The 15,000-nt window shown below is 37.4% G+C and overlaps 1 long non-coding RNA gene across 1 annotated transcript in view; it reads right to left on the bottom strand.

The window, feature by feature from the left end:
* Positions 1–5,243, bottom strand: part of LOC147227477 (uncharacterized) — a 10,759-nt gene extending 5,516 nt beyond the window's left edge. The window contains exon 1 of the long non-coding RNA XR_015107030.1: positions 5,207–5,243. This is a non-coding gene — a long non-coding RNA (uncharacterized LOC147227477). The remainder of the gene's footprint in view (positions 1–5,206) is intronic.
* Between the last annotated feature and the right edge of the window lie 9,757 nt (positions 5,244–15,000).

Genomic DNA, 15,000 nt, shown 5'->3' with positions numbered 1-15,000 from the left:
GTATGCATTTTGGTTCATGTGTATGTACGAATCAATCTATGTAGACATGTATGTATTCTTTCATGATCATATGCTTGTGTGTATTTATTTATGTATGAATATATGAATGAATGTATGTAAGTTTGTATTATATGTGTGTCAGTATGTGTGAATCTATGCAGGTATAAGTTATATATTCATTTAAGTTCTTATGTATGTTCGTATATATGAATGTATATATGTATGTATGTGTGTATATATTTACGTTTTTATTTGTGTATCTATTTATTTATGTATGTATGTATGTATGAATGTATGTATGTATGTATTTACGTATGTATGAATGTATGTATTTGTGTATGCGTGTGTGTATGTATGTATGGAAGAATGTTCTTCTATGTATGTATGTATGTATACATGTATGTATGTATGCATGTGTTCATACATATTTATGTATGTATGTGGGTGTGTATGTATGTATGTATGTATGTATGTAAGTATGTATGCATTTATCTATGTAAATATGCATGCATTTTGGTTCATGTGTATGTATATATGTTTGTATGTATTTATCATCTTATATTCATATATATATATTTGTTAATAAGTGCAGGTATTTTTAAGTGAGTTTATGTGTGTAAGAATGTATATCTGTATGTAAGTATGTATATGTCGGTGACATGCATTGAGTAGAGGCAGGGGAAGCCTGGCCTCACCTCCCATCATGGTAAAAAAAGCAAAATGAAAAATTAAATTGAATGCATATATTTATTCAGTGATTTCTACCATAGATATCTTTCATGTATCTTCACATTTTCAGTTTTTATTCTTGTCAGAAAAAAGCTAAAAAATTCACATTTTCTGTTCAGATATGAAGAAGAGACGTGCGGTGACGCAGCAACCAGCTGAGCCCACTCTGGACTGCGCAATGATTTCGCTGATTGTGCTGTCATGCAATGTACTGAGACCGTAATGCTGTCACTGTGTATGTCACTATTACAAATAAAATTTTTAAAATCTGAAATGTATTTCCGTAGTTTAGCTGATGTGTCAAATGTTTTTCGTCAACAACTGTAACATATAGATACATAGATACATATATACATACATACATACATACATACATACATACATATAATCGTCTACACATACGTGTATAAAAACATACATATAAAAATATATACATATATGCATACAAGCATATACTCATACATACAAACATATATACATACATACATATATACATACATACACACATACGATCATTCATGCATTCATACATAACTGCATAGTTAAATACATATATATGTACAAAAATACGAATAAACATACATGCATATATAACATCACACATACATATGTATATACATATGAATGTTGAACGTACATAAAAACATACTTGAATACTTACATACATACACAGATGGATACACACACATATATACATACATACATACATGCATACATGCATACAAATATCTGCATACATGCATACATGCATACAAATATATATATATATATATATATATATATATATATATATACAAACATATATTTATATATGAATATACATACATAAATATTTATGTACAAAAATACAAATATAAATACATGCATATTAAACTTCATAGATACAAACATACATACATTTGAATGTACATGCCTACATACAAACATACATGAAGTCACAGCTGCATAAATATGACCATTCATGCTAAATATAAACGTATATAAATGTATACACACATTGATATATTTATAAAAACATACATACAAACATACTTGAATACTTACATACAAACGTAGAGAGATACATACACATATATATACACATACATACATACATACATATATACATACATACATTCATATGTAAAGTAAATCCGTGAAAACATTCATATATATATATATATATATATATATATATATATATATATACACACACACACACACACACACACACACACACACATACACAAACAAATGAATATATATACGTACATACATGCCTGCATAAATTCATATATAAACATGCATACATATTAACATAACAAAAAAAATCTTGTAAAAACATTCATGCATACATATATACATACAAACATACACACACATAAATATAAATACCTACATCCATACACATACAAACATACGAACATACATACGAAAATAGATACATTCATACATACTTACATAAATATATGTATACATATCTGCATAATGACATAAGAGAATACATACATACATACATACATACATACATACATACATACATAAAAATATACGTACCTACATATCTACACACATACATATGACCATACTTACATACATACGTACACACATACAAAAATTTGGACAAACATTAATGCATACATATATACATAACTGCATAGATACATACATACATATGGATATAAAAACATCCATACATACATACATTCATACATACAAACATACAAATATACATGCATACATACATAAATACATAAATTCACACCTACGGACATACGGACATATCGATAAACATACAAACATCCATACATACGAACATACATACATACATGCATTCATACCTACAAACATACATATGAACATTCATGCATATATAAACATACATACATATCTTTATAAGAACATACTTACATAATATATATATACATAAATACATACATATATACATACATACATTCATACATACATACATACATAAAAACATACATACGAACATACCTAGATACATACATGTCATACGAACATACATACATACATACATACATACATACATACATACATACATACATATATAAAACACACATATATACATAAATACATACATATATACATACATACACTCATACATACATACATACATAAAAACATACCTAGATACATACATGTCATACGAACATACATACATCCATGCATACATACATATATACATATTTATAAAAAGTGTCAGGTATACAAAGAGATAGAAGACTATCAGCCAGAATAAAAGGAAAGGTGTACAAGACAGTGGTGAGACCAGAGATGCTGGATGGACTAGAAACTGTTAAAATGACCAAAAGACAGCAGGCAGAACTAGAGGTTGCAGAGATGAAGATGTTGAGGTTCTCTTTGGGAGTGACCAGGATGGAGAGGATCAGGAAGGAGTCTATCAGACGAACAGCACATGTTAGATGTTTTGGAGAGAAGGTCAGAGAAGCCAGACTGAGATGGTTGGGTCATGGACAGAGGAGGGATAGAGGATATATTGGTAGACGGATGCTGGAATTGGAGCTGCCAGGCAAGAGGTCTGGAGGAAGACCTGAGAGAAGATTTATGGACGTCGTGAGAGAAGATATGAAGGTAGTTGGTGTGAGAGAGGAGGATCCAGAGAATAGGGTTAGATGGAGAAAGTTGACTCGCTGTGGCGACACCTGAAGGGAAAAGCTGAAAGAAGACGATACATACATACACATATACATACATACATATGAACATACATAAACACATAAATTCATACATACATACAAACATACATACATACATACACGAATACGCACATCACACATTCATACATACATACGCATCTTCATACGAACATACATGAATACATACATACATACATACCGTATTTTTTGGACTATACGTCGCTCCGGATCATAAATCTCACCAGACAAAAATGCATAACAAAGAATGAAACAACATATATAAGTTGCACTGGAGTATAAATTGCATTTTTGGGGGGAAATTTATTTGATAAAATCCAACACCAAGAATAGAAATTTCATCTTGAAAGGCAATTTAAAATAAAAGTAGAATAGAGAACAACAGGCTGAAAAGGTATAGCCTAGTATAGCCTATAGAACGCATAAACAATGAACTGACGTGCCTGCTAGGCTATGCTAACGTAACATATTACGGTAAGTCATTGAAATATCAATAGCATATAGCACATGCTACAACCTAACAATCGGTGTCTTAATCACTAAATCCAACGAAATCTGTTTCTTCTGTGTCACTTTCGAACGACTCAACCAACTCCGAAGGTAGACAGTGGGGCGCTTCCTCTTCTACCGGTACGTCGCTTCCGTCAGACTCATCGTCACTTGCAGTTCCAATTATTCCATCTAGTTTTGGGAATTCCGGCTCTTTTTAGAGACCCGGCTCTTACGGCTCGGCTCACTAGAAAGAGCTCTTTGGCTCCAAAACGGATCCAAAACGGCTCTTCAGATGTTTTTTGTTGCTTTAATCGATATATTACAAATAATAATGTACATTATGCACAAAATGAAGTAAGAATTAATAAAAAAAAATGTATTATACTACTATATTATAATAGCCCTAATTTTTTCGCTCTACAGTGAACTTTTAACTAATTTAAACTTTTAACTTTTTTTATACTAAGCAACTTTAAAATCAAGCAACACAGAATCCCTGAATAACACACGACTCAACAAAATGTAAATTAAAAATATCTACTTTTCAGAGCAACAACAAATAACCTATGAAATACAAGAATAAACTTTACTTTTTTATACTTAACAAATTTAAAGTGAAACACAGGATCCCTGAAAAACACATGAAATATAAATAAAAATATTTAAAGATCTACAAAAAATAAATTAAAAATGCAAAACAATTTCAGCTTTTTATACACTCAACAAACTCAAACTTAAAGACAAACAACACAGAATCCCTGAAAAAAATGCAAAACTACAAAATAAAATGATTAAAAATTAAAAATAAATTAAAAATATGAACTCTTCAGTGCTATAAATAAACTATAAAATACAAGAACTTTTAACTATTTACCAATCAACTTTTAACCAATTCAGACTGAAACAACATAGAACTCCTGAAAAACACGCCAAAAATATAAATTAAAATGTGTAAAACAAAAAGAAAAAGATCAGCAGTTTCTACTGAGGAGCCACCAAGTGCAGACACAGTGACGTCACCATGCATATTGACCAATCACGTGCGCCTTCAAGAGAAAGAAAAGCGTCTCGAAGGGAGCCGGCTCCTGATTGGTGGGGAGCCGTCTCCCGACCAATCAGGAGCCGGCTCCCTTCGTTCACCTCAAAGAGCCGTTACGTTCGCGAACGACACATCATTAATTCCAGCCTTTCTGGATCCCGACAAGATGGCGTCTTTGCTCTGATAGAGAGGCGATGCGTTGCATGAAGCGGTAACACCAGGAAGGTCCTCCCGCAAACTCACTTATATTCACCTCCTTGGCAACTACCTGGGTGTGAAGACGCAACCGTCCTGTTGACAAGCCTCTCCCGGCAGCACGTTGTTCAAGCACCCATGCATTAACTCCTTCCTCTAGCCGTGGCCAGCTAGCTTGTAGCCCGAGATTAGCTTTTTTACTTTTCTCCACTTCAGTAAGAGTAACCTCCGCTTTTCGCCAGTCCCTTAAAAGTTTCTCACTAACTTCAGACTTTCTTTCTTCATTTCAGTAAGAGTAACCTCCGCTTTTCGCCAGTCCCTTACAAGTTTCTCACTAACTTCAATCTTTCTCTCTGCTGCTCGATCGCCATTTCCGGCTGCATATTTCACTACTTCCGGCTTGTAACCTGCAGAATATCATTTTCTTTTCGGGGCCACTTTTGTTCAGCCCTTCTCAGTTGTTTTTATAAGTTAGCGCGAATGTTGAAATGATCAGTTTTCATAGGTTACAAATAGCAGGTTGCACATTTTATTAAACACACTTCTGCCATGACCCGCCCCCGATGAATTGTGATTGGTTAGTGTGTGTCTGTGTGTGTCTGTGTGTGTCTGTGTGTGTCTGTGTGTCTGTGTGTGCGTGTGTGTGACGATCACTGACATATTAAAGACACAGACAGACACACATCAAGAAACTCTATGATTTCATATAATTTCACACGTAAATAAAAAAAACTGATTTATAATCCGAAAAATAGGGTATTTACATACACACATGCATATATACATACATATGTACATACATATATATGAACATTCCTTGATATATTTTTATTTCATTGACATTACTTTGTAGAAATCTGTTTTCATTATGACATTAAAGAGTTTTTTCTGGTAAATTTTTGTGTTAAAAATGCCAAATTTTATTGACCATGATTGACTTATGAAAGCAGTAAAAGGGTAAAACATCCTAGGGAGTAAACACTTATGATAGACACTGTGGTTATGGTAGACATGTATGTATGTATGTATGTATGTATGTATGTATGTATGTATGTATGTATGTATGTATGTATGTATGTATGTATGCATGTATATATGTATGTATGCATGTATGTATGTATATGTGCATGTATGCATGCATGTATGTATATACTATGTATAATATGTATATGTATATACTATTATCTATTACTGTTATGTTTTTGCTTGAAACGCTGGCACAACAATTTCCTTCGGGATAAATAAAGTTGTTCTCAACTCATCTCATATATGTATGCAAATGCCCATTTATTTAGTCCTCCATAGACTCATCCATTCTTTAATGATTTCATTGATTAGCATAATTCTCCCCTGCGATCTAAGAGGTCAACATTTTTCTGGAACAGGAGCTTTTTTCGTCAGATTCAGTCAAAGTAGATATAATCGGTTCCTGGAAGAGAATTCAACATATTAGGCAAGTCATCCTTGAGAGTTTTCCTGCAAATTAGTTGATCTCATGCAGGGAATCTCCAGTTTCCACATGTAGCCAAGGCTTGGCCAGGAAGAATGTAACGATATCTCTCACCTGGTTAACCTAAAGAAGAAAACCCCAAATTACCTGCAAAGGTCAGGCTCTGAGTAACTATCAGGACATTTAGACACAGTCAGCCAGTGCGAGACCTCGAGCATAAACAGTTTCAGCCTTAGGTTTTCGGTCCAAAAGAGCAGAACACGTCCAGATTGAGAGTGAAATAAGCCACGTTTGTCTTCTCACCAGACAGAGACCTCACATTCAACTCAGGCTCAAGTCTCGTCTGCCTGAACAGCAGCAGGAAGGAAGACGAAGCCTAATGAGAAGCACGGAGGAGATGATGAAAGAAGACTATTTCACACAAAAGAAACAAAATGAAGCACATTACTTGGAGTCTTTCAGAGAGGAAATTAACCCTTCAACTGTTTTCTTTCTTTCTTTTTTCTGATGCTGTTTACTTTTTATCTTACATTTTATCATATTATGAATGTGATACAATGACAGTTGACTTTCTTTTAGTTCAGCAGGGATATTCTGTGCAAGATTCAAGATTCAAAGTGTTTATTGTCACATGTACAGTGTAGAAATGTGTTTCCCTATTCTGTGGAACTCCTGCTTTGCTTTCTGCAGTGCATCTGGATATGGATTGATAGTAAATAAATTATAGATACTGTAAATATGAACAGTGGCAGTGCAATGAGACGTTGGAGTGCAGCTTGGTGTGCACCTCCCAAAGTGCACGATGAGTGCTCTTTAAGTGGCAGTAGACTTTACATGTGCAAGAAGAATGAGTGTCAGCTGTTCAGGAGCCTGATGGCAGTCAGGTAGAACGAGTTCTTCAATAGATCGTTTAATTGTTCCCGGTCAGGAAGCTCCCAATGATGCAGCTGAAGATAAAGCCGTTGAGCGACCAACCTGCGCCCAGAACCTGGTCCTCGGGGCAAAGTCCATCGTTGAGGTGTTCCAGCGGAAGGGGCTGTTAGTGGCTGTTAGTTGGTATTTAGGGGCTGAAGCAGAGGGACGGGGCTGGAAGGTGCAGGTGTGGCCAGTGGAGGTGGCGGCAGGGCCTTTGTGGCCAGTTCCACCACGAGGCTACAATGAGAGGAGGGGAGCGGAGGATTGCTCGGCGGAAGGCGGTCGAAACGCTCGGCGCTGCAGCAGAACGGAGCAGTTACTGGCCGAACCGTAAGGATGCAACACGGGCTGCCGGTTGAGCTCGCGGCGCCGCCGTGCCTCTCACGCCCGGTCCGATCGGTCCGATCGGTCCGCGGCGGGCCGACCTCGGCAGGAGGCGTCTTGTGAGTAAATGGCCAAAACACCCGATGAAGTCGGGGCGCACAACTGATGACGGCTCGTATCGGGGGCACCGTGCGCTCTCTGCGAGCCCACCCCATCCAAGAGGACTCCTACGACACCGCTCAATCGCGGTGCTGAAATGTAGGGATCTCTAACAGCTTGTTCTAGGAAGGATCCTTCTTTTCAGGAAACCATAAGTTAGAGAAGAAGCACAAAAAACTAAAACAAGAAAAAAGGATAAAAGAATGAAGGATTGCCTAAGAATATATCCTCGAGGAAGAGCCATGAGAATTCATGAATTAGATTCTTAACTCTGCTTTATCGTCACAGGGGGAAAGTAGGGTATGGAAAACATCAGACAAAATCAATTATGTAACTATATGCAACTCCAAGTGTTGTAAAGTGCAATATGGGGCAGGGGTCCGTTTGTCTCAGAGCTGATTCTCACTATAAATCCTCTCCATGTGCTGTGGGGATATTTCAACGGGCTCGTTGTTAATTAGTTTTAATTAAACGTCTAATAGCTGTGGTTGTGCTGCACTGCGGGTCACAATAGTTTGATACATGGTCATGCTGGATAGCATAGCATTGCTACAGCATCCCCGCGGCCACGAGTGCACCATCGGCAGCAGACGATGGATGGGTGGATGGATTATGCTTAAAATAATAAGTTATTGAAATCTGAGTAATTCCTTGAATTAAACGGCTTATGTTTGAATAAACACATATTCCACAACACATTCCATGAATAAGAAGTCACAGTCTCATTATTATTGCTGTTGTTTCTTCTTTTTGATCAAAAAACAAACATTTCAGGCAGAGCTTCTGTCATCACTCATATGAACAAAAACTTACCTTATTTATGAGCGTGAAAAGCTTGCATCATCCTGAGCTGTTGGTGGGACCGTAATACAGAACCAGCACGAACCAGTGCGAAACCGTGAATGACCCTGTTTTGTAGAAAATGTGAAATGTGTTTTTTTTCTTCCCTGGTTCCAAGATGATGCTCTTTTTCTTTGCCATGTTGACTAATACAGATAAAAATTAGAAAAAGGATAAAGAGAAAATCAATGAGGTTTCCATCGTCGTCGAGCCGTGGCTTTTTCTTTTTTGCTCTCTTTGCTCAATAATGATGAGGCGAGTGCAATTGGCCTTTTACGATTTATGCATGTGGACATTTTATGTATTTTTAACACGCAGAACACCAGGACAACATCCAAAGGCCATTAGAGTGTCCGGCTGCCTCACCCGTGACCGGATAAACATTTGATAACACGATTACAATGTAAAAACATCCGAATAACTCTTTCCATGGAGAGATCCTCTGAAAACAAAGTATTCTCTCGGTCAATATGCCAGACCGACACGTCCTTCCCTCTTTTACATATATATATATATATATATGTATAGATCATGAGTGTTCCTCCACTCCATTAAGATCGATGCCTCGCTCTCATGCTTTATTCAAATATTATGACTTTGCTGCAAAAAAAAAAAAAAAAGCAATTTTATTTAAATTTGATTCCCCGTCTTTGTTTGCTCTCCCTGTTTTTATTGCATTTCACAGGGATGGAGGTGTGTTAGCTCATCCTTCTGTCAGTTAAGCCTTCACACCAGATTCCTCTCCAATCATCTTCCCTCGCCTTGTTCATCCGGCCAACGTTTTCTTGTCAGGCATTAGTTGAATTTGTGTTTTACTTCTGTTGTGGTGATTGAACATGTCAGATCGGCTGCGCTCCTTCCATGCTCAGTTTAATCCTTCATTCTGCTTTGTTTGCAGCTTTTTTAGTCTAGCATGCAGCCCCAATAGACAATGTGTTTTGTTAATTGTCTTTGGTTTACTGATAAAGCAATCTTCATTCTTCGTGTTTTCCTCATTTTACCCGTGGAGCTCGGCTGTCGGGTCTGCATGGAACGCATCGTGGAAACTCAAGAAAGGCACATACAAGAAAACACTTTAAAATATGTATTAAAAAAGAGCCCCTTCCCCTCAGAAGCCGGAGAGTCTACAACGCTGATGAAATGATGAAATGAGGAACCTTATCAGTTACCATGAGGACCCACACGAAACGGAAGGCTGCCCTTTAAAATGCTTCATCCCGATACGATCTGACAGAATATATATCCAAATGTTAAAAAGCATAAGGTGGGAAAAAAAAAGAGGTCATCAAATGAAGTTATATGCATTTTTGCTGACATGACATGGTGTCTAAATATACCTGTTTTTACGCCACTGGAAGCATGTATTGCTTCGTAAGACGGTCAAGCTCATGTCTTCCATTTGAATAATCCCACACACACATTCTCAAAGCTGCGTGGCGCTCGCTGCTGGATGAAAAATGCTTCCTTTCAATCCACCATAAGCATGTTGACACCGAGGTCAAAAAGGATTTAAAGATAGGAATGAATTAAAATAAAATCAGAGGACGTTAGAGACCCATACATGTAAAAGTCTGATTAAAAATTCCTGTCAAAATATTACCGTGGCAACTGGACTTGGTTACTTCCCTTGAAGATGTTTCCCCTCCGGCGCTGCTCAGCGGCCGCCTTCTTCTCAGAGTTCATCCGTGACGGCTCGAACGCCATGATCGACATGTGCCGTTTAAATAACTGCGTGTTTTCTTTCTGTAAAGTTGCCCTTTTGGTTTCTTCCCGACGGCCATTTGAAAAGACACCTTCGACGGATGATCAACATTTATGTATCGCAAAATTAGAAAAACCAGGTGGACGATTTGACACTAAAACCTTAATCTTACCAAGAGTGAGTTATTCTGCATTTTACCCCCCACATTGCATCACATCCTACGATGGGAAACTCATTCAAGTACTGACTTGTGGTCTTCAAGGACCAACCACTTCCTGAAGATGGAAGTTGTTTCCAATCAGACATGACAGTGTGTATCTCTGCGTTTAATTATCCCTTTTGTTTCAGTATTTCAGTTCCGAAAATGAAAAAAAATAACCAAAAGACTAATAGATTAAAAAAAAATCCAGATAAAATAAGTTTAAGTTCTGAATTAAAGCATTGTAGTGATTAAATAGTTAACCCAAAATATTTACCAGCAATGTAATTATCTGCTTTTTGATGAAAATTCATTTAGAAAATGCACAAGACAATTTATGCCTCCCACCACCCAATCTTCTTCTTTTTTATTTTCATAAACCCTAAAACAATTTTAGATTCAGGCATTCCCCATAATTCAATTTCATATTTTTCCCAAGAAGCTGATGAAAAATGCATGCCTTGTGTCTGGGTATCAAATGAAACCATTATGCAGCCTGGGTGCTGAGCGTGAATAGCAGTGCCGAGCGTTTCTAGTCAGTAACTGTAGAAAAATTATAGAGTAAAATAAGGAATGAAATAAAATAGAAATAAAAAAAAAAAAAACAGGTAAACTGACACGGACACATAATTACAGTTTTTAAATAAACGTGAGGATTCAGAAAATACAGTGAGAGAGTAAAAAAAAAAAAAAAAAACTTCTGAAAATAGTGAATTTCCATCAGTAGGTTTATGTAAAACTGTAAGATTTTAGAAATGCTGAATAAATTGCTACGCTTTAGAATATTTAAGACTTGGTTGACATTTAGTTTGTCCACTTTCAGTCGGTGACATTTGTTTGGATGAATGTCCCGATTCTGTCGCACAGAGTTGGACAACCAAAGGACGGGGATGCAAGTAATATAGCAAATTCAAATTGCTACACAACTACTTCGTTGTATATATATATATATATATATGGTTGTGTATATATGTGTGTGTGTGTGTGTTCATAGCTTCATTATAGTCAAATAACGAAAAGGTAAAAATTTATGTCTGTTCAAAAGAAATGTGTGCATCTAGTTGCCCTGTCTGTGCTGCACACTCTCTTCAAGCATTATAATAAAGTGTGATAAGCTCATATCAGACCATGTGCTCTTGTTTTTACGTGATTTTATTGATCACAATTGCAGAAAAGGGACTCTCCTCAGTCTTTTTTCATGCCGGATAGATGATCTAGATATAAATGTAATTGTATACCAATCTGCTGGATATCCCTTCCTAATATTGTATATATTACCTTCCTATACCTTCCTAAATTAATTGTATTTTAATGGCCAATAAATCCAGAAAAAAAAAAAAAAATCTCTTTGTTTATTTCATTTTAACAATTATCAGATTTTTTGACGATTTTTGCTGTTGTTCATTCTATTTTCATTCTATTTTCTTTTCCTTCAATTTCTGCTACTGGGCTTTTGGAGGCACAGGTGGAGTCAAGCCTTAATGAGAAGCAGTATAAATGGGATGTGAATAACGTCGCAGCCATAGATCCTGTAAAAACCCAAAGGGATGAAACTGAAGATTTGAAATCTATTAGCATCGGTTAAGAAAAACTGCTCTATAAAATCAAATGCAACCGGATTGTGCAACAGTTTCCTCCCACAAGCCAAGAGAGTGTAAACAGTTCTTAACAGTGCACCTCATATACCCAGATACAAACTCTTGTATTAAAAAGAAGAGTGTAATGTTTGCCTCATCCTGATTCAGAGCTTCCAGTCAGAATTAAAATCACCTCAATGTCTCTCGGAGCCACTTTATTTTGTTTTTGTATAATAGCTTCATTTGGTAATAGCCCAAACTATTTCCACTTAAGTCCCATGATTTTAATTTGGGTAAATGAGTTACAAGTCATTTCGACAAAGGTTTGTAAATGAACTCTTGAAATGAAACTGGTTGTGATTTACACGCATTTTTTTTCAGTACTGGCAAAAAAATAAATAACAAGAATATCGGCACCAGGTTAAGAACCATTGGACGACGGGAACCAATGAAACGCCAATGAAACAGCTTAGATTCCATTTTTTTTCTTTCTATATTTAAATCCTGCTCATGCTAAGCTGTTCCCAGACGTTCCTGCTTCATTGGCGTGCAAAGTGATTTCTAGATCGACCGTCCAAACATCACAAACCATCTTCTCATCATCAAAGTGCCAAAATCCTTCAACACGACAGGATGGTTACTGTACATCAGTGAGGCGACGTTTAATAATACATGAAACGCTGCCTATGGCTTCCACCTCATAACACAGAGGACCTCGGTTTGATTTTCAGCTTGTGGAGTTTGCATGTTCTCGCTGTGTCTGCGTGGGTTTCCTCCCACAGCCCAAAACCGTTCAGAGGGTTAACTGGAGAAGAAATGGAAATTGTGTAAATGAGAGATGGAACGGTGTTTTGTCTCTATATGTGGCCCGTGATCGACTGGCAACCGGCAGTTCATTGCTTCTCACCAGACGTCAGCTAGGAAACGCTCAAGCATAAGTGCAGGAAACTGGTGGTATAATTACAATGAATGAATTTTCTTTTAATGTCAGCTTTCCCTTCAGAGGTCGACACAGAAAATCAACTCTCTCCATTTAACCCTGTTCTCTGTATCCTCTTCTCTCACACCAACTAACTACATCTCCTCTTTCACAGCATCCATGAATCTTCTCTTTGGTCTTCCCCCGGACCTCCTGCCTGGCAGCTCCAATTCCAGCATCCGCCTTCCAATATATTCTCTATCCCTCCACTGTCCATGACCCAACCATCTCTGACCTTCTCTCCAAAACATCTAACATGTGCCGTCTCTCTGGCTGACTCATTCCTGATCGTGTCCATCCTGGTCACTCCCAAAGAGAACCACAACATCATTTCTGCATCCTTTCTTTTCTTCAATACCACTGTTTCCAAACTATACTGCATCGCTGACCTTGGACACCTTTCTTTTTAATTTGGTTGATACTCTTCTGTTCTTCCTGTCTTCTCCCGGTTCCAGCACCACTTGAACTTGTTTGTTCACCTTTTTTCGACATGCTCTATTGCTCTGGACTGTTGACCTTAAGTACTTGAAATCCCCCAGCTTCTTGATCTCCACTCCCTGTAGCCTCACCGTTCCACCCGAGTTCCTCTCATTCACACACAAATATTCTGTCGTGCTGCGACTAACCTTCATTCCTCTCCTTTCCAGAGCATACCTCCACCGCTCTTCCTATACCTCTTCCCTGCTCTCACTACAGATCACAATGTCATCTGCAAACATCATGGTCCATTGAGATTCCTGTCTAACCTCATCTGTCAGCCTGTCCATCACCACTGCAAACAAGAAGGGGCTCAGAGCTGATCCCTGATGGAGTCCCACCTCCACCTAGAACTTCTTTGTTACAACTACATCACACCTCACCAATGTCTCACAGCAAGCATACGTGTCCTGCACCAGTCCAAGATACTTCTCTGCCACTCCGACCTTCCTTATACAATACCAGAGTTCATCGCTCAGCGCCCTGTCCTGTGCTTATACTCAGAAATAATGATTGAATGACTGATTGAATGAATGAATGAATGAATGAATGAATGAATGCATGAATGAATGAATGAATGAATGAATGAATGATGGTAAACATGTATAAATACAAACTTACATGCACACATACAGTACATGCATACACACTGTACGTATATAGAAAAGACTGAGCTGAGCTCTTTTTACCCGTGCTGTGCAATCCAGAGTAGTTTAGGTCTTCACACTTTTGGGGCGCCTGAGGGACAGGGAATGACAATCTGGAGAATCACCAAAAATATGAAATGGGTTTTCTCCACAGGGTATCTGAAGTTTTTAGAGATAAGTGTTCATTATGAGCAGAGGGGAGGTCATAATGCACTGCAAACACAGTGACAGTGCTCCTTGTCAGTTCAGGGCAGGGCAGGCTAGACCTCCATTTGGGGAACTTTTTTTTGGTTTTGTTTTGTTTTTAATCTATGGAGCTCACTGATTGTAGGAAATAGCATGTGATGTTTGGACATTGCCGTGGAGAGGACTTTCAAACCAGTCAACAAATCCTTGCAAATTGAAACAGTCACCTTGAAACGGGCTGATAAAAACAACGTCATCACATTAAATGTATAGTCAGCAAATATTAAATACCGCTGCGTATGCATTGCACACCCCACTGAAAAACATAAAACACATCACTCCGGCCAGAAAATGCCAGAAATACAAAGCTCAATGTTTATGAACCAGTTAAAACATGTTGAGTTTGCATTCT

This window comes from Fistularia commersonii, chromosome 13 (genome assembly GCF_037954325.1).
Source record: "Fistularia commersonii isolate RoL2024-O1a breed Wild chromosome 13, RoL_Fcom_v1.0, whole genome shotgun sequence".
In the NCBI taxonomy this organism is placed as follows: Eukaryota; Metazoa; Chordata; class Actinopteri; order Syngnathiformes; family Fistulariidae; genus Fistularia; species Fistularia commersonii.
Note: the sequence above shows the minus strand (reverse complement) of the source record. Positions and strands in the feature narration are given on the sequence as shown.